The following is a 19360-nucleotide window of genomic DNA, read 5'->3' on the forward strand; positions in this document are numbered from 1 at the left end:
TCCATAGAGTCTCTCACTCCTGGGCCTCATTCACACACATCTCCATGGAGTCTCTCACTCCTGGGCCTCATTCACACACATCTCCATGGAGTCTCTCACTCCTGGGCCTCATTCACACACATCTCCATGGAGTCTCTCACTCCCGGGCCTCACTCACTCGCATCTCCTTGGTAACTCTCACTCCAGGGTCTCACTCACTCCCATCTCCATGGTGACTCTCACTGTCGGGACTCCAGCTCAAGGGGCGGGGCCGCACCAACGATAGCACCGCCTACCGAAGGAACCGCCCATTAATCAGCCCCGGATGTGGAGCTCGGGCTGGTCACGGGACAGCTGCTTCCGGTCGCGTTCAATTCAACGGAACAGAGGTGAGCGCGCACCAGGTGGTTTTGGGGAGGGGGCGCGCGTCCGGCGGGTGTTGGGGAGGGAGAGGGAGAGCCCGGCTGGTGTTGGGTGGAGGTGTTGGGGGAGAGAGGGGGGCCGGGGGCCCTGCGGGTGTTGGGGGAGAGAGGGGGGCCGGGGGCCCTGCGGGTGTTGGGGGAGAGAGGAGGAGAGGAGGAGGAGGAAGCGGGTGTTGGGGGAGGAGGGGGGCGGATGTTGGGTGGGAGAGGAGGAGGGGGGGGGGTGTTGGGGGGGGGGAGAGGTGGGGGGGAGGGTGTGGGGGGAGAGGGGGCGAGCCGGAGGGTGTGGGGGGAGAGGGGGCGAGCCGGAGGGGGTGGGGGGAGAGGGGGCGAGCCGGAGGGTGTGGGGGGAGAGGGGGCGAGCCGGAGGGTGTGGGGGGGAGAGGGGGCGAGCCGGAGGGTGTGGGGGGAGAGGGGGCGAGCCGGAGGGTGTGGGGGGAGAGGGGGCGAGCCGGAGGGTGTGGGGGGAGAGGGGCGAGCCGGAGGGTGTGGGGGGAGAGGGGGCGAGCCAGAGGGTGTGGGGGGAGAGGGGGCGAGCCGGAGGGTGTGGGGGGAGAGGGGGCGAGCCGGAGGGTGTGGGGGGAGAGGGGGCGAGCCGGAGGGTGTGGGGGAGAGGGGGCGAGCCGGAGGGGGGCGGCGAGCGGAGGGTGTGGGGGGAGAGGGGGCGAGCCGGAGGGTGTGGGGGGAGAGGGGGCGAGCCGGAGGGTGTGGGGGGAGAGGGGGCGAGCCGGAGGGTGTGGGGGGAGAGGGGGCGAGCCGGAGGGTGTGGGGGGAGAGGTGGCGAGCCGGAGGGTGTGGGGGGAGAGGGGGCGAGCCGGAGGGTGTGGGGGGAGAGGGGGCGAGCCGGAGGGTGTGGGGGGAGAGGGGGCGAGCCGGAGGGTGTGGGGGGAGAGGGGGCGAGCCGGAGGGTGTGGGGGGAGAGGGGGCGAGCCGGAGGGTGTGGGGGGAGAGGGGGCGAGCCGGAGGGTGTGGGGGGAGAGGGGGCGAGCCGGAGGGTGTGGGGGAGAGGGGGCGAGCCGGAGGGTGTGGGGGGAGAGGGGGCGAGCCGGAGGGTGTGGGGTGGGTGGGGTGGGGGGGGGAGGGGAGAGGAGGAGACAGAGCCCAGTGGGTGTTGGGGGAGAGGAGGAGACAGAGCCCAGTGGGTGTTGGGGGGGGGGGGGGGGTCTAGTTGGAGGATGTGGGGGGAGAGGGGGCGAGCCGGAGGGTGTGGGGGGAGAGGGGGCGAGTCGGAGGGTGTGGGGGGAGAGGGGGCGAGCCGGAGGGTGTGGGGGGAGAGGGGGCGAGCCGGAGGGTGTGGGGGGAGAGGGGGCGAGCCGGAGGGTGTGGGGGGAGAGGGGGCGAGCCGGAGGGTGTGGGGGGAGAGGGGGCGAGCCGGAAGGTGTGGGGGAGAGGGGGCTAGTTGGAGGTTGTGGGGGGAGAGGGGGCTAGCCGGAGGGTGTTGGGTGGGTGGGGGGGGGGGGAGGGGAGAGGAGGAGACAGAGCCCAGTGGGTGTTGGGGGAGAGGAGGAGACAGAGCCCAGTGGGTGTTGGGGGAGAGGAGGAGACAGAGCCCAGTGGGTGTTGGGGGGGGGTCTAGTTGGAGGATGTGGGGGGAGAGGGGGCGAGCCGGAGGGTGTGGGGGGAGAGGGGGCGAGCCGGAGGGTGTTGGGGGGGAGAGGGGGCGAGCCGGATGGTGTGGTGAGAGAGGGGGTGAGCCGGAGGGTGTGGGGGGAGAGCCAGAGGGTGTTGGGGGCGAGGGGGTGAGGAGAGGGAGCCCGGCATGTGTTGGGGGTGAGGAGAGAGAGCCCGGCAGGTGTTGGGGTGGTGAGGGGGCAGTGTGATTTAAATAGTCTACTGCTTTTGTATTGTCTCTTGGGTATCTTGGTGTCATTGCCATGCATTAGACATTCTCCTTCATCTGGATATAGAATGTGAATAGCTGAGGCCTGGCTCTGATCACTTTGACCCCAGTAGTTACAACTTGCCAACCTGAAAAAGACCCATTGAGGCTGCTGTCCGAGAATCCATCCTTTGTCCGTGCTGATGGGTTATCACTGACACGTCTTGACTTGTGTAGAAATGTTTGTTAGCTTCTCAAATGCCTTTTCGATATCTAAGTGCAACTTCCCCTTTATTTCCATGCTGGCTACTTCCTAAAAGCTCTAGTAAATTAGTTGAACATGATTTTCTTTTCGCAATCCATGTTGTCTTTGCCTGATCCCTTCTGGTTTTTAAATACCCTGCTATGTGCCAACATAAGGGCTGGTTTAACACTGGCTAAACAGCTGGCTTGTAATGCAGAACAAGGCAGCAGCGCGGGTTCAATTCCCGTACCAGCCTCCCCGAACAGGTGCCGGAATGTGCCGACTAGGTGCTTTTCACAGTAACTTCATTTGAAGCCTACTTGTGACGATAAGTTATTATTACATATTGTCAATGCTTTTATCTTGCACTCATCTGGACAAATTGGCATAAACCAAATTCTAATGGGAACATATGACTTGATAAGAGAGTGCGAATTGGTTGCCAAGTGGACTCTGATTGGTGGCGATGTAGCCATGGAAAATGCACCAGTTAACAGATAACTGACAGTTAACCGATGAGCTTTGTTTAAATTTAAACTTAACTCGGTCAAAGCATTGCTCGGGTAAGCTGTTGCCTATTTATAAAGTTAAAAAATGCACTATTTGTGTACATGTGCTAATTGTCTGCAAAATGCACCTTGTGTATCAATATATGTAGCTTCTTGCATGTATAAGTGAACCACACCGAGTTGTCAGTGTAATTCTTAGCACACTGAGAATTGTTTAGCAAGTGTTGTTCAATCGTAAAATTACATCTAATGTTGCACACTGTGTGAGGAGTTTTGCAAGCACGGGTTGGACAAGTTCAGTCGTTGGCCTGTGCAAACAGCTAAACGCTGATTGATATGATCTGCCACTAACCAAGTGAAACAATTTTATCCTGACTGCTCTATTGCTTCACCTCATAATTTTCCACACCACAATTAAATCACCCCTCAGTCTTTGTTCCAAGGAAAATAACCCCAATTTATCCAATCTCTCCTCGCTCACTTTTCAGCCCTGGCAACATTTTTGTAAACCTCTTCTCCACACTCTCCAGAGCAAATGCCCTTCCTGTAATGTGATCAGAATTGCACACAATACTCCAGTTGTGGCCCCACCAGTGTTTTATAAAATTCCAACATTATATCCTTACTTTTATACTCTATACCTCTGCCAATGAAGGAGAGCATTCCAGGTAACCCACGGAAAGACACTGGCCCGGATGGGGTACCTGTACGAGCACTCGGGTCTTGCGCGGTTCAGCTGGCGGGGGTATTCACAGACATCTTCAACCTCTCTTTACAACAATCTGAGGTCCCTATCTGCTTCAAGAAAACGACCATCATTCCCATACCAAAGGTCAAGCAGCGTGCCTTAATGACTATCGTCCAGTGGTTCTGACATCCATCATTATGAAGTGCTTCGAAAGGTTAGTCATGGCATGAATCAACTCCAGCCTCCCGATTGCCTTGATCCACTACAGTTCGCCTACCACTGCAGCAGGTCCATAGCAAGATGCCATCTCCCTGGCCCTGCACTCAACCCTGGAACACCTGGATAACAGACACCTGTGTCAGACTACTGTTTATTGACTACAGCTCAGCCTTCAACACCATTTATTCCTATGAAACTCATCTCCAAACTCCGTGGCCTGGACCTTGGCTCCTCCCTCTTACACTGGATCTGAACTTCCTAACCCACAGCCCACAATCAATAAGGATAGACAACAACACCTCCTCCAGGATCATCCTCAACACCGGTGCCCCACAAGGCTGTGTCCTCAGCCCCCTATATACTCCTTATATACCTATGACTGTGTGGCGAAATTTCCCTACAATTCTATTTTCAAATTTGCTGACGACACCACCGTAGTGGGACGGATCTCAAAATAATGATGAGACAGAGTATAGGAATGAGATAGGGAATCTGGTGAACTAGTGCGATGACAATCTCTCCCTCAATGTCAATAAATGCAAGGAGATTGTCACGACTTCAGGAAGAGTAATGGAGAACATGCCCCTGTCTACATCAATGGTAACGAAGTAGAAAGGGTTGAGAGCTTCCAAGTTTTTAGGTGTCCACATTACCAACAACCTGTCCTGGTCCCCGCTTGCCGACACTATAGTTAAGAAAGCCCACCAACAATTCTACTTTTTCGAAGACTAAGGAAATTTGGCATGTTAGCTACGACTCTCGCCAACTTTTACCGATGCACCATCAAAGCATTCTTTCTGGTTGTATCACAGCTTGGTATGGTGCCTGCTCTACCCAAGACCACAGGAAACTACAAAAGGTTGTGAATGTGGCCCAATCCATCACGCAAACCAGCCTCCCATCCATTGGCTTTGTCTACAATTCCCGCTGCCTTGGAAAGGCAGGCAACATAATTAAGGACCCCACGCACCCCGGACATACTCTCTTCCACCTTATTCCGTCAGGAAAAAGATACAAAAGTTTGAGGCCACGTACCAACCGACTCAAGAACAGCTTCTTCCCTGCTGCCATCAGACTTTTGAATGGAACTACCTCGTATTAAGTTGATCTTTTCTCTACACTCTAGCTATGACATCATAGTGATGTCACATCACATTCTACTGTCTCTCCTTCCTTCCCTATGTACGGTATGCATTGTCTGTATAGCATGCAAGAAGCAATACTTTTCACTATAATACATGTGACAATAATAAATCAAATGAAAAATATGCATTCTTTACAACCTTGTGTACTTGAACTGCAACCTTTAGGGACCTGTATACTTGTACGTCGAGATCTCTCACTTCATCTACCCCTCTTGGTATATTCCCTATAACTGTGTAAACTCCCTAAATGCATGACCTTACACCTCTCTGTTAAATTATTGTCACAAGCAGGGGCTTACATTAACAGTGCAATGAAGTTACTGTGAAAATGTCATGGGGCCCACAGAAGGAGAATTCAGAATGTCCAATTCACCTAACAAGCACGTCGTTCAGGACTTTGTGGGAGGAAACTGGAGCACCCAGAGGAAACCCACGCAGCCATTGGGAGAACGTGCAGACTCCGCACAGACCCAAGCTGGAATCATACCTGGGACCCTGGTGCTGTGAAGCAACAGTGCTAACCACTGTCCTACTACACAAACAGGAATAGGAATCTAGGCAATATATTCATTCCAACCGACTGAACTCGACCCACCAGTGATAGCGGGAGGCTGTCCCACATCTGTAGATCTGCATTGATCCTCTCCACCAAGCTGGTATAATTCAGCTTCTTCTGTAAGGCCCTGGGCACTTACCTACCTTAATGCTTTTTCAGACGCTCTGTACCTTTTTTGATATCAACATGACCCAGACTACACACCCTTCCCTCGACTCATCATCTGTTAATCCCTTCTCTTTGATGAATCAAGGGCGACGTGTTAGCACAGTGCTTCACAGCCCCAGTGTCCCAGATTAGATTCCTAGTTTGGTGCACTGTCTGTGTGAAGTATGCACGTTCTCCCTGTGTCTACGTGTGTTTTTACGGGTGCTCCGGTTTCCTCCCATAGTCCAAATATGTGCAGGTTAGGTGGATTGGTCATGCTAAAATGCCCTTAATGCCCAAAAAGGTTAGGCGGGGTTACTGGGTTATGGGGATAGGTTGGAGGTGTGGGCTTAGGTAGGATGCTCTTTTCAAGGGCTGGTGCAGACTCGATGGGCTGAATGACGACCTCCTGCACTGTAAATTCTATTATATTTTATTATATTCCTTCAATCCCTTTTAGAACAATGGATCCATGTTTACATTTCTCAAGTCTTCTGGTATCTGGTTAGGATTGGAAAATCATCCTCCGAGCATCTGCAATCGCCTCCCTGACCACCTTCAGTAGCCTTGTAGACAATCCGTCTGGCCCTGGCGACTTAGCAACTTTCCAGGATTCCAACCCTTGGGTACTCTCACTTCATGATTATCCCATCCAATATTTCAGAGTTCCTCTAGGACTATTTTATCAGCATCATCAAGTTCCTTTGTAAATACGGAGACAAAATACAAATTGGAAACCCTTCCCACAGCCTCTGCATCTACGCACAAATTCCCCTCTTTATCTCTGATAGGTCCCACTTTATCCTTAACTAACCTTTTATTGCTAATTATATTGCTAAAATATCTTTGGGTTTTCTTTAACTTTACTTGTGATTCTTTTTTCATGGCCTCTCTTTGATTTCCTTCTTTTCTGTTTTACTTTGTCCCTGAACTTCCTATACTCGTCTAGGCTATCTGCAGTGCTTAGTTCTTTATGCCTATTGTGCGCTTTATTTTTCTGTTTGATCTTCCCCTGTGTTCCTCTGGACAACCAGGAGGGTCTAGATTTGGCATGTCTATTTTGTACATTTAGGGTTTTGCTTTTGAGTACTTCAACTGGTTTTCCACTGATTTATCTTTTAGCAGTGCTGGCCAGTCCACCTCACCCATGTCCCTTCTCATTTCTCCAAAATTTGCGTTCCCCCAGTTAAAATTTTTTACCCGCTGTATTGTGATACCTGGGACATTGGGACTGTTCTTGGGGGATGATAGGACCTGTGCAAGGCGGATGGGTTGCACCTAAACCAAAATGGGACCAGTGTCCTTGTAGGGGGGTTTACCAGTGTTGTTGGAGAGGGTTTTAACTAACTTGGCGGGGAGGGGTTGGGATCCTGAGAGAAGGTTCAGCGGAGGAGTTGCACAGCCAAAATTCAAAGAGACAGCAAGTTAGTCAGGAAGGCAGAGAAGTTATAGACCAGTTAAGTTACAAGGGTATTCGGCAAGATTGGATGGTATTTTAATGCAAGGAGTCTGACGAGCAAGGCAGATGAATTCAGGACACAAATTAAAACATGGGGATATGATGTCGCTCACTGAGACATGGTTGAGAAAGGGGCTGGATTGGTAGGTCAATATTCCAGAATCTCAAATCTTCAGGCGAAGAAGGTAAAAGAGGAGTGGGTGTCGCAATTTTGATCAAGGAATTATATATGCTTCAAATGAATTAAAAACCCAAAAAGGGGGAATCACATTGCTGGGAGTTCTATTGTTTCCCCAACAGTCCGAGAGAAATAGAACAGATATGTAGGCAAAATTCAGAGACGTGTAAAAGTAATAGGGTAGAGATCGTGGGCAATTTCAACTTCCCCAACATTAACTGGGGTAGTCATAGTGTAAAAACTTTAGAGGGAGCGGATGCCTCCAGGAGGACATTTTACTTAATTTTTGGTATCAAAGCCGGCAAGTGGTTGACGTAACAATGGGAGAGCATTTTGCAGACAGCAATCATGACTCCATTTGATTCAAGATTGTTATGGAAAAGGACAAAGATGGGCCTGAAATCAAAGTTCTAAACTGGGGGAAAGCTGCTTTTAATAAGATCAGATATGATTTGAGAAAAGCGGAGTGGGAGAGGCACTTTTCGGTAAATCTGTGACAGAATAGTGGAAAGCATTGAAGAAGAAAATAGGGAGAACGCAGGACCAACATGTTCCAACAAATAATGGTGGGACCAACAAATCCAGTGAACCCTGGATATCGAGGGATGTATAGCATTGGATGAAGATAAAAAGAAAGACTCATTGACAGGCTCATTAACAGATATCGAGGGCTCAGAGCAGCAGAAGCACTCGAGGAATATGAACAGTGCAGCAGAGCGTGCCAGGAGCAGCACCATGCATACTGAGAGAGACTCATTGACAGGCTCATTAGCAGATATCGAGGGCTCAGAGCAGCAGAAGCACTCGAGGAATATGAACAGTGCAGCAGAGCGTGCCAGGAGCAGCACCAGGCATACCGAGAAATGAAGTGTCAACCTGGGGAAGCTACAACAGGACAACTTGCATGTCAAACACCATAAGCAGCAAATGATAGAGCCTAGCAATCCCACAACCAACAGATCAGATCTAAGCTCCGCAGTCCTGCCACATTCAGTCGTGTATGGTGGTGGATAATTTAAAAACAAATGGCGGAGGAGGCTCCTCAAATATCCCAATCCTCAATGGTGAAGGAGTCCAGCAGATCTTTGCAAAAGACGAGGCTCAAGAATTTGCAATAATCTTCAGCCAGAAGTGCTGCATGGATGATCTATCTCAGTTTCCTCCAGAGATACCCAGCATGCCAATCTTCGGCCAAATTTATTCACCCCACGTGATATCAAGAAAAGGCTGAAGGCACTGGATACTGCAAAAGCCATAAGCCCTGACAATTATCCGGCAAAAGTACTCAAGACTTGTGCCCCAGTGCTTGCCATGCCCAGAGCCAAACTGTTCCAGTACAACTACAACATTGGCATCTACCCGGCAATGTAGAAAATTGCCCAGGTATGTCCTGTACACACACAGCAGGACAAACCCAACCCGGCCAATTATCGCCCTATCAGTATACTAACGATCATCAGTAAAATGATGGAAGGAATCCTCAACAGTGCTATCAAGCGGCACTTACTTATCAATAACCTGCTCAGTTTGGGTTCCGCCAGTGTCACTCAGCTCCTGACCTCATTATGGCTTTGATTAAAACATGGAAAAAAGAGTTGAACTCTAGAGGTGAGAGTGACTGCCTTTGACATCAAAGCAGCATTTGATCGAGTATGGTACCAAGTATGGTTCCGAGCAAAACTAGAGACAATAGGAATCTGTCAAATTCTCCACTAGTTGGAGTCATACCTCACAGAAAGAAAATGGTTGTGGTGGTTGCACCTCAGTCCCAGGGCATCACTGCAGGAGTTCCTCAGGTCGTGTCCTGGGCTCAACCATCTTCAGCAGCTTCATCAACGACCTTCCTTCCGACATAAGGTCAGATGTGGGATGTTCACTTTTTTTTATTTTTATTTTTTATTTGATTTATTGTCACATATTTTGTATACAGTGAAAAGTATTGTTTCTTGCATGCTACACAGACAGCGCATACCGTACATAAGGAAGAAAGGACAGACTGCGGAATATAATGCTGCTGTCATAGCTGGGGTGGAGAGAAAAGATCAATTTAATACGAGATGATTGCACAGTACTCAGCACCATTCGCGACTTCTCAGACACTGAAGCAGTCCATGTGTAAGCAGCAGGACCTGGACAATATCCAGGCTTGGGTTGACCAGAAATAAGTGACATATGCACCACATAAGTGCCAGGCAATGACCATCTCCAACGAGAGGGAATCAAACCATCGCCCCTTGACATTCAATGGCCATAACTGAATCCGCCACTATCAACATCCTGGGGTTACCATTGACCAGAAACTGAACTGGACTAACCATATTGATAGTGTGGCTACCAGAGCAGGTCAGAGGCTAGGAACCCTGCAGTGAGTGATTCACCACCTGACTCCCCAAAGCCTATCCACCACCTGACAAGGCACAAGTCAGAAGTGTGATGGAATACTCCCCACTTGCCTGGATCAGTTCAACTTCAACAACATTCGAGAAGCTTGACACCATCCAGGATAAAGCAGCCTGCTTGATTGGTCATTCCACAAATTTTCACTTCCTCCACCTCTGACATACAGCAGCAGCAGTGTGTGCCATCTACAGGATGCACTACAGAACTCAGCAAAACTCCTGAGGCAGTTCCTTCCAAACCCACAACTGCTATGAGGGCAGCTGACACATGGGAACACCACCACCTGAAGGTTCCCCTCCAAGTCACTCACCATACTTTTTGTTTTACCATTTAGAGTACTCAATTCATTTTTTCCAATTAAGAGGCAATTTAGCATGGCCAAACCACCTGCCCTGCACATCTTTGGGTTGTGGGGGCGAAACCCACGCAAACACGGAGAATGTGCAAACTCCACGCGGGCTGGGACCTTAATGCCGTGTGGCAGCAGTGCAAACCACTGCGCCACCGTGCTGCCCATCCTTTTTTTTTTAATAAATATTTTTGTTGAAGTTTACATTTATACACTGAAAGGGAGATGATTGAAAGAATTATTATTTACAATTTACATGCTGTTCCTTTTTGGCCCTCCCTGCCCCTTTCCTATTTTTGGGCCCTGTCTCAGGTCCTTTCCTCCGCCGTATTTGTCGCTCAATTTGCTTTGAAAGCTTTGTGGGGGGACCTCTGGCCCCCGGTGTCGGTCTCTCCCTGGGTACCCTCCTGGCATTTCCTTGGGTCTCTACCCCGTTGCCCCCTTCATCTCCCCTTGTTCCTGTCTGCTTTCTGTGGCCCTGGCGGTTGCTGTAAGTCCACTGCACCCCCCCCCCCCCCCCCCCCCCCCCCCTCCTTTCTATCCATTATTGGCTTCAAACCGATCTTGGAACAGGCTGATGAATTGCCCCCAAGCTTTGTGGAAGCCTTTGTCTGACCCTCTGATGGTGTATTTGATTTTCTCCAGGTGAAGAAATTCCGGCAGATCTGCCAGCCAGTCTGCAGCTGTGGGTGGTGTTGCTGATCACCAGCTGAGCAGGATTCTCTGGCGTGCGATTAAGGAAGCGAATGCAAGGGCGAGGGCCCTCTTCCCCATATGAAGTTCTGGCTAGTCCGCTACCCCAAAGACTGCCACTCTTTGGGGTATCCACCCTCACCCCCACAACCTTGGACATCGCCTCGAAGAAGTCAGTCCAAAACCCGCCAAGCCTGGAGCATGCCCAGGACGTGTGGGCATAGTTGGCTGGGCCTTCTTGGCACGTTCACATTTGTACTCCCATGTCCAGGAAGAACCTGCTCATTCGGGTTGTGATTGGGTGTACTCTGTGCACCACTTTAAACTGCATGAGGCTTAGTCTTGCGCAGGAGGCGGTGGAGTTGGCCCTACTTGTGTTTCACTCCAGAGTCCCCAGCCTAGTTCCGTCCCTAGTTCATCCTCCCACTTCTGTCTAATGGTGTTCAAAGTGCACCATTGGTTCTAAAAGTCCGTATATGTCCCCGCAGGTCCCTTTTTCCATACTTTCCGTGTCCAGCAGCTCCCCCAACATTGAGTCTCTCGGGGCTCTAGGGTTCCTGGTCATTTCCTTGCAGCGAATGATTTATCTTGTAAATGTTGGAATTTCTGTCCATTTGGTAATTAGAATCATAGAATTTACATTACAGAATGAGGCCATTCGGCCCTTCGAGTCTGCACCGACCCTTGGAAAGCGCACCCTATTTAAGACCACATCTCCACCCTATCTCCATAACCCAGCAACCCCACCTAACCATTTTTTGGACACTAAAGGGAAATTTAGCCGAACCAATCCACCTAATCTGTACATCTTTGGACCGTGGGAGGAAACTGGAGCATCCGGAGGAAACCCACGCAGACACGGAGAACGTGCAGACTCCGCACAGACAGTGACCCAAGCCAGGAATCGAATGTGGGACCCTGGAGCTGTGAAGCAACAGTGCTAACCACTGTGCTACCTGCTGCCGTTTTAGTCTTTCCGTCAGCTCTTCTAAGGTCGTGAGTGTATCCCCTGTGTAGAAGTCCCTGATAACTAACCCATCCTGTCTCTGCCTCTTAAATGTGGCGTCTAGCATGGCTGGTGGGAATCTGCAGATGGGGGCCATGGTGGACACCTCATGGCGTCTGGCATGGCTGGTGGGAATCTGCAGATGGGGGCCATGGTGGACACCTCATGGCGTCTGGCATGGCTGGTGGGAATCTGCAGATGGGGGCCATGGTGGACACCTCATGGCGTCTGGCATGGCTGGTGGGAATCTGCAGATGGGGGGCCATGGTGGACATCTCAGTTTAAACCATACTGTTGTCTCATATGGTTCCAGATTCTTAGCGTTGCTACCACCAATGGGCTGGATGTGTGTTTGCCAGTGTGGATGGGACCGCTGTCGTGGTGAGGGCTCGGAGTGTCGTTCCTGTGCAGTGTGTTCGGTTCCCTTACCCACCCCCTCACTCTCTTGGCTGTCGCTGCCCAGTGGTAGTATTGTTCTGGAGGGCCAGGCAACCTATGCTTCTTTTCCTCTGCGCTGTTGCCATAGGGATTCTTGATCCTTCCTCTCTCTCACGCTCTTACTTTCGATCGCTCTCTCTCTCACTCTCTCTCTCCCTCTCTCGCGCTCTCTCTCTCACGCTCTCTCTCTCTCTCGCGCTCTTTCTCGCGCTCTCGTGCTTTCTCGCGCGCTCTCTTTCTCTCGCGCTTTCTCTCGCGCGCTCTCTTTCTCTCGCGCGCTCTATTTCTCTCGTGCTCTCTCTCTTGCTCTCTCTCTCTTGCTCTCTCTTGCTCTCTCTCTCTTGCTCTCTCTCTCTTGCTCTCTCGCTCTCTCTCTCTCTCTCGCGCGTCTCTCTCTCGCGCGTCTCTCTCTCGCGCGCTCTCTCTCGCGCGCTCTCTCTCTCGCGCTCTCTCTCTCGCGCTCTCTCTCTCGCGCTCTCTCTCTCGCGCTCTCTCTCTCTCGCGCTCTCTCTCTCGCGCTCTCTCTCTCGCGCTCTCTCTCGCGCTCTCTCTCTCGCGCTCTCTCTCTCGCGCTCTCTCTCTCGCGCTCTCTCTCTCGCGCTCTCTCTCTCGCGCTCTCTCTCGCGCTCTCTCTCGCGCTCTCTCTCTCGCGCTCTCTCTCTCGCGCTCTCTCTCTCTCTCTCGCGCTCTCTCTCTCTCTCGCGCTCTCTCTCTCGCGCTCTCTCTCTCGCGCTCTCTCTCTCGCGCTCTCTCTCGCGCTCTCTCTCTCGCGCTCTCTCTCTCGCGCTCTCTCTCTCACGCTCTCTCTCTCGCGCTCTCTCTCTCTCGCGCTCTCTCTCTCTCTCGCGCTCTCTCTCTCTCTCGCGCTCTCTCTCTTGCGCTCTCTCGATCTCTCGCGCTCTCTCGATCTCTCGCGCTCTCTCGATCTCTCGCGCTCTCTCGATCTCTCGCGCTCTCTCGATCTCTCGCGCTCTCTCGATCTCTCGCGCTCTCTCGATCTCTCGCGCTCTCTCGATCTCTCGCGCTCTCTCGATCTCTCGCGCTCTCTCGATCTCTCGCGCTCTCTCGATCTCTCGCGCTCTCTCGATCTCTCGCGCTCTCTCGATCTCTCGCGCTCTCTCGATCTCTCGCGCTCTCTCGATCTCTCGCGCTCTCTCGATCTCTCGCGCTCTCTCGATCTCTCGCGCTCTCTCGATCTCTCGCGCTCTCTCGATCTCTCGCGCTCTCTCGATCTCTCGCGCTCTCTCGATCTCTCGCGCTCTCTCGATCTCTCTCGCGCTCTCTCGATCTCTCTCGCGCTCTCTCGATCTCTCTCGCGCTCTCTCGATCTCTCTCGCGCTCTCTCGATCTCTCTCGCGCTCTCTCGATCTCTCTCGCGCTCTCTCGATCTCTCTCTCGCGCTCTCTCTCTCTCTCTCTCGCGCTCTCTCTCTCTCTCTCTCTCTCGCGCTCTCTCTCTCTCTCTCTCGCGCTCTCTCTCTCGCGCTCTCGCTCGCGCTCTCTCTCGCTCTATCTCTCGTGCTCTCTCTCGTGCTCTCTCTCTCTCTATCTCTCGTGCTCTATCTCTCACTCTCTCTCCCCCTTCCCACCTCCCACCCAGGACTTGGCATCTGAGAGACAGTGGGGAGTTGCGATTGATGAGAATGAGCGGGATAATCAATGCAGAGTAACTAAACTAACTGGCTTGGTTGGGGATTAACAGACGCAGAAATAAAATCCATGGGATCTCCACAGGGTCTGCCCCCAGATGCTTTGATCCTTTCTCGCTCATGCTCTTACTCTCGACCGCTGTCTCTCGCTCGCGCTCTCTCTCGCTCGCGCTCTCTCTCGCTCGCGCTCTCTCTCGCTCGCGCTCTCTCTCGCTCGCGCTCTCTCTCGCTCGCGCTCTCTCTCGCTCGCGCTCTCTCTCGCTCGCGCTCTCTCTCGCTCGCGCTCTCTCTCGCGCTCGCGCTCTCTCTCGCTCGCGCTCTCTCTCGCTCGCGCTCTCTCTCGCTCGCGCTCTCTCTCGCTCGCGCTCTCTCTCGCTCGCGCTCTCTCTCGCTCGCGCTCTCTCTCGCTCGCGCTCTCTCTCGCTCGCGCTCTCTCCCCCTTCCCACCTCCCACCTAGGACGGCATCTGAGAGACAGAGGGGAGTGGCGATTGAAGAGAATGAGCGGAATAATCAATGCAGAGTAACTAAACTAACTGGCTTGGTTGGGGATTAACAGACGCAGAAATAAAATGAGCTTGTAAAAATTCATGGGATCTTCACTGAGTCTGCCCCCAGATGCTTTGAACCATCTTCATTTACAGTCTGCGGGAAATGGGGGTGATGATGGGCAGGTATTGAGACCAAATCAAGCAGGAGTTGGAGAATGACTTCAGAAATACAAGGTTTTGGTGGTCTGACTTGAAGCAGTTCAACTATTGGCAGGACATCAGTCTCCATGAAGTGACTGCAATAGCATGTCTTGTTGGGGAAACATGAGCACATCACGATGCCACAATGGAATATCTGTGAAAATAATTAATATCTATTAATGACATCCAGAACACTTAGTTTATCAGTTGTGGGGCAGTTTTAGTGTTGTCAGCATTCATCAATATTGATGAACTTAGGGCAACACGGTGGCGCAGTGGGTTAGCCCTGCTGCCTCACGGCGCTGAAGTCCCAGGTTCGATCCCGGCTCTGGGTCACTGTCCGTGTGGAGTTTGCACATTCTCCCCGTGTTTGCATGGGTTTCACCCTCACAACCCAAAGATGTGCAGGGTCGGTGGATTGGCCACGCTAAATTGCCCCTTACTTGGAAAAAATGAATTGGGTACTCTAAATTTATTTTTTAAAATATTGATGAACTTGTTTCTAATAGTGTACTTTGAAGTTCAATAAACTTGCTTCACGTAATTAAATTGCATATAAGCCAACTATAAATCAAGATTTTAATGTCACAACTTGAAATTTATGTATTTTATTTACAAGAACCACTCCCAGTATTATCTGTTCTTTGTTCTCCTCTCCTCAGTCGTCTTCGTCTGCTTCTTTGTTTCCTCAAGGCTGTATCCAACAATGAATACAGTTTCACAATTGTTGGTGGCCCTCCAATATCTCTCATGAGTAACTATTGTTCATGTGTGTCCCTGGACACTGAATTGCCATAGAAAGGAGGACATCATAAGCATATTTGATCATATCTGATTCAGTGTCTACTGGATAATGGTTAAGAACAGGAATATTGGATGGTTTTCTTTCCCTCCCCTGCCTGGGGCAAAAACCACCTTGATTCAGGATAGCAAACGTGGCGTGGGACCCGAAGGGCGGCCGGCGTGGCTGCCGAAGGGCGGCCGGCGTGGCTGCCGAAGGGCGGCCGGCGTGGCTGCCGAAGGGCGGCCGGCGTGGCTGCCGAAGGGCGGCCGGCGTGGCTGCCGAAGGGCGGCCGGCGTGGCTGCCGAAGGGCGGCCGGCGTGGCTGCCGAAGGGCGGCCGGCGTGGCTGCCGAAGGGCGGCCGGCGTGGCTGCCGAAGGGCGGCCGGCGTGGCTGCCGAAGGGCGGCCGGCGTGGCTGCCGAAGGGCGGCCGGCGTGGCTGCCGAAGGGCGGCCGGCGTGGCTGCCGAAGGGCGGCCGGCGTGGCTGCCGAAGGGCGGCCGGCGTGGCTGCCGAAGGGCGGCCGGCGTGGCTGCCGAAGGGCGGCCGGCGTGGCTGCCGAAGGGCGGCCGGCGTGGCTGCCGAAGGGCGGCGTGTTGGCAAATATGGATTCCAGGGAGAAAAGGGGCGTGACAACCTCCTGAAATGCAGCATCCAGGTAACTATCCCCCTCCTCGAGTGGTCGCAGTGTCCGAAGCTCAGACTTGAGCTCATCAACTCTGAGCCAAAGTTCCTCGAGCAACCAACACTTGCTACAGATGTGTTCACCAGGAACCACAATGGGATCCACCAGCTCCCATATCATGCAGGCACAACACATAGCCTTGCCCTGCATTTTATTTAATTAGTTTTTAACTTGTTTTTTAAATTTCCAACTGGTTTTAAATTTTTTTAATCTGTAAAATATTTCTCCTTTCTTACCTATAACCTTAAAGCAACTTAGAATAGAATCATCGAATTCCTTCAGTACAGAAGAAGGCCATTCGCACCATCAGGTATGCATCGACTTTCTGAAAGATCACTCTATCTAGGCTCATACCCCTGACTTACTCCTGTAACCCCATAACCCCACCTAACCTTCACATCCTTGGACACTAAGGAGCAATTTGGCATAGCCAATCGACTTCATTTTTAAATAGAAATTCCAATTGAAGGGCAAATTAGCGTGGCCAATCCACCTACCCTGCACATCTTTGAGTTGGGGTGAGACGCACGCAGACACAAGAATGTGCAAACTCCATACGGACAGTGACCTGGGGCCAGGATCAAACCCTGGTCCTCGGCGTTATGAGGCAGCAGTGCTGACCACTGCGCAACCGTGCCACCCTCAATTCACCTAACGTGCACATCTTTGGATTGTGGGAGGAGACCTGTGCTCCCAGGGAAAACGCATGCAGACACGGGAGAACATGTAAACTGCATACAGTCACCCAAGATTGGAATCGAGCCCCGGTACCTAGCGCTGTTGAGGCAGCAGTGCGCTAACCATTGTGCCGTTGATCATCGTGACATTCAAAGTCACCATCAATAGACTTGAGGTCAAATTGCCAAAATCCCCATCATTCACAGGATGGTGGTTCTTTTCTTTAGGTTGACAATGCCGTCTGTTAATGCTGGAAAGAACATTTTGAAGAATTCCTCAACCATGAATCCATCGTGACAGCTGGTACCCTCCAGTCTATCTCCTAGTACCTGTGGTAGTTACTCCGCTGATTGAGCAGGAGTTATGACAAGTTTGTGTAGCCTTTGTCACACACCTTACATATGAACAGTTTCTTCCCGGTGTGAATGTGTCGGCATGCATGGAGGGTCGATGAGTGTGAAAATGATTTATTGCATACTTCGCACGTGTATGGTTTCACCCCTGTGCGAATACATTGGTGGAGATGAAAGTGAGATGAGTGCGATAATGTGCAGCACGATGGTTAGCACTGCTGCCTTACAGCGCCAGGGACCCAGGCTCAAATCTGGCCTCGGGTGACTGTGGAGTTTGCACATTCTCACTGTCTATGCTGGGGTTTCCTCCGAGTGCTCAGGTTTCCTCCCACAGTCCAGAAAATGTACAAGTTAAGGGGATTGGCCACGCTAAATTGCCCCTTAGTGTCCAAAGGCTAGGTGGGGTAATGCGTTTACGGGGAAAGGGTGGGGAATTGGTCCTAGGTAGGGTGCTTTTGCGGAGAGTCGATGCAAACTCGAGGGGCCAAATGGCCTCCTGTACTGTAGGGATTCCGTGATGTACGTCTTCTCCCAACTTAGAATAGGTAATACAATTTAGCTGTTCCTTACCAGCAATTGGATTTGATTTTGTTTATTGTCATGTGTACAGTGAAAAGTATTTTTCTGCGAGCAGCTCAACAGATCATTAAGTACATGAAAAAAATAAAATAAAAGGAAATACATAATAGGGCAACACAAGGTACACAATGTAACTACATAAACATCGGCATCGGATGAAGCATACAGGGGTGTAGTTTTAATGAGGTCAGTCCAGAAGAGGGTTGTTTAGGAGTCTGGTAACAGCGGGGAAGAAACTGTTGTTGAATTTGTTCGTGTGTGTTTTCAGACTTTTGTAACTCCTGCCCTATGGAAGAAATTGGAAGAGTGAGTAAGCCGGGTGGGAGGGGTCTTTGATTATGCTGCCCGCTTTCCCCAGGCAGCGCGAGGTGTAGATGAAGTCAGTGGATGGGAAGCAAGATGGTCTGGGCTGTGTTCACGACTCTCTGAAGTTTCTTGCGGTCTTGGGCTGGACAGTTGCGATAACAGGCTGTGATGCAATCAGATAGGATGCTTTGTATGGTGCATCAGTAACAGTTGGTAAGAGTTAATGTGGACATGCCGAATTTCCTTCGTTCCTGAGGAAGTATAGGCGCTGTTGTGCGTTCTTGGTGATAGTGTCGATGTGGGTGGACCAGGACAGATTTTTGGAGATGTGTACCCCTAGGAATTTAAAACTGCCAACCATCTCCACCTTGGCCCCGTTGATGCTGATTAAGGGTGTGTACAGTACTTTGCTTCCTGAAGTCAATGACCAACTCTTCAGTTTTGCTAGCATTGAGGGGTAGATTGTTATTGTTTGACCATTCCACTAGGTTCTCCATCCTTCCTGTATTCTGACTTGTCGTTATTCGAGATCCGGCCCACTATGGTCGTATCGTCAGCAAAGTTGTAGATGGAGTTGGTCCCAAATTTTGCCACACAGTCGTGTGTGTATGGGGAGTATAGTAGGGGGCTAAGTACACAGCCTTGCGGGACCTTGGTATTGAGGACTATTGTGGAGGAGGTGTTGTCGTTTATTCTTACTGATTGTGGTCTGTGAGTCATAAAGTCAAGGATCCAATTGCAGAGCGAGGAGCCAAGTCTTAGGTTTTGGAGCTTTGCTATGAGCTTGGCTGGGATTATGGTATTGAAGATGGAGCTGTAGTCAATAAATAGAAGTTTGATGCAGGAGTCCTTGGTGTCGAGATGCTCCAGGGATGCGAAGAGCCATGGAAATGGCATCTGCTGTGGACCAGTTGCGGCAATATGCGAATTGCAGTGAATCACGGGCAGCACGGTAGCATAGCGGTTAGCACAGTTGCTTCACAGCTCCAGGGTCCCACGTTCGATTCCCGGCTTGGGTCACTGTCTGTACGCAGTCTGCATGTGCTCCCTGTGTCCGCGTGGGTTTCCTCCGGGTGCTCCGGTTTCCTCCCACAGTCCAAAGATGTGCAGGTTAGGTGGATTGGCCATGCTAAATTGCCCTTTGTGTTCAAAAAGGTTGGATGGGGTTACGGGGAGGGTGAGCGTGGGCTTGGGCAGGGTGCTCTTTCCAAGAGCCGGTGCAGACTCGGTGCAGTGTAAATTCTATGAATTCTATCAAGGTGTCCTGGGAGTATGGAGGTGATGCGCTTCATGACCAACCTCTTGAAGCACTTCATTACAACTGATGTCAGGGCCACTAGACGGTAGTCTTGGCACCGGTGTGATGGTGGTTTTCTTGAAGCAGGTGGG

The 19360-nt window shown here is 51.6% G+C and overlaps 1 protein-coding gene across 1 annotated transcript in view; it reads left to right on the forward strand.

Moving 5' to 3' along the window:
- Window positions 1-245: 245 nt before the first annotated feature.
- The window catches only part of spg21 (SPG21 abhydrolase domain containing, maspardin), an 81380-nt gene continuing 62265 nt past the window's right edge, over window positions 246-19360 (forward strand). The window contains exon 1 of the mRNA XM_038813219.1: window positions 246-368. The gene's annotated coding sequence lies outside the window, so the exon portion shown is untranslated. The remainder of the gene's footprint in view (window positions 369-19360) is intronic.

Source organism: Scyliorhinus canicula, chromosome 12 (genome assembly GCF_902713615.1).
Source record: "Scyliorhinus canicula chromosome 12, sScyCan1.1, whole genome shotgun sequence".
Classification (NCBI taxonomy): Eukaryota; Metazoa; Chordata; class Chondrichthyes; order Carcharhiniformes; family Scyliorhinidae; genus Scyliorhinus; species Scyliorhinus canicula.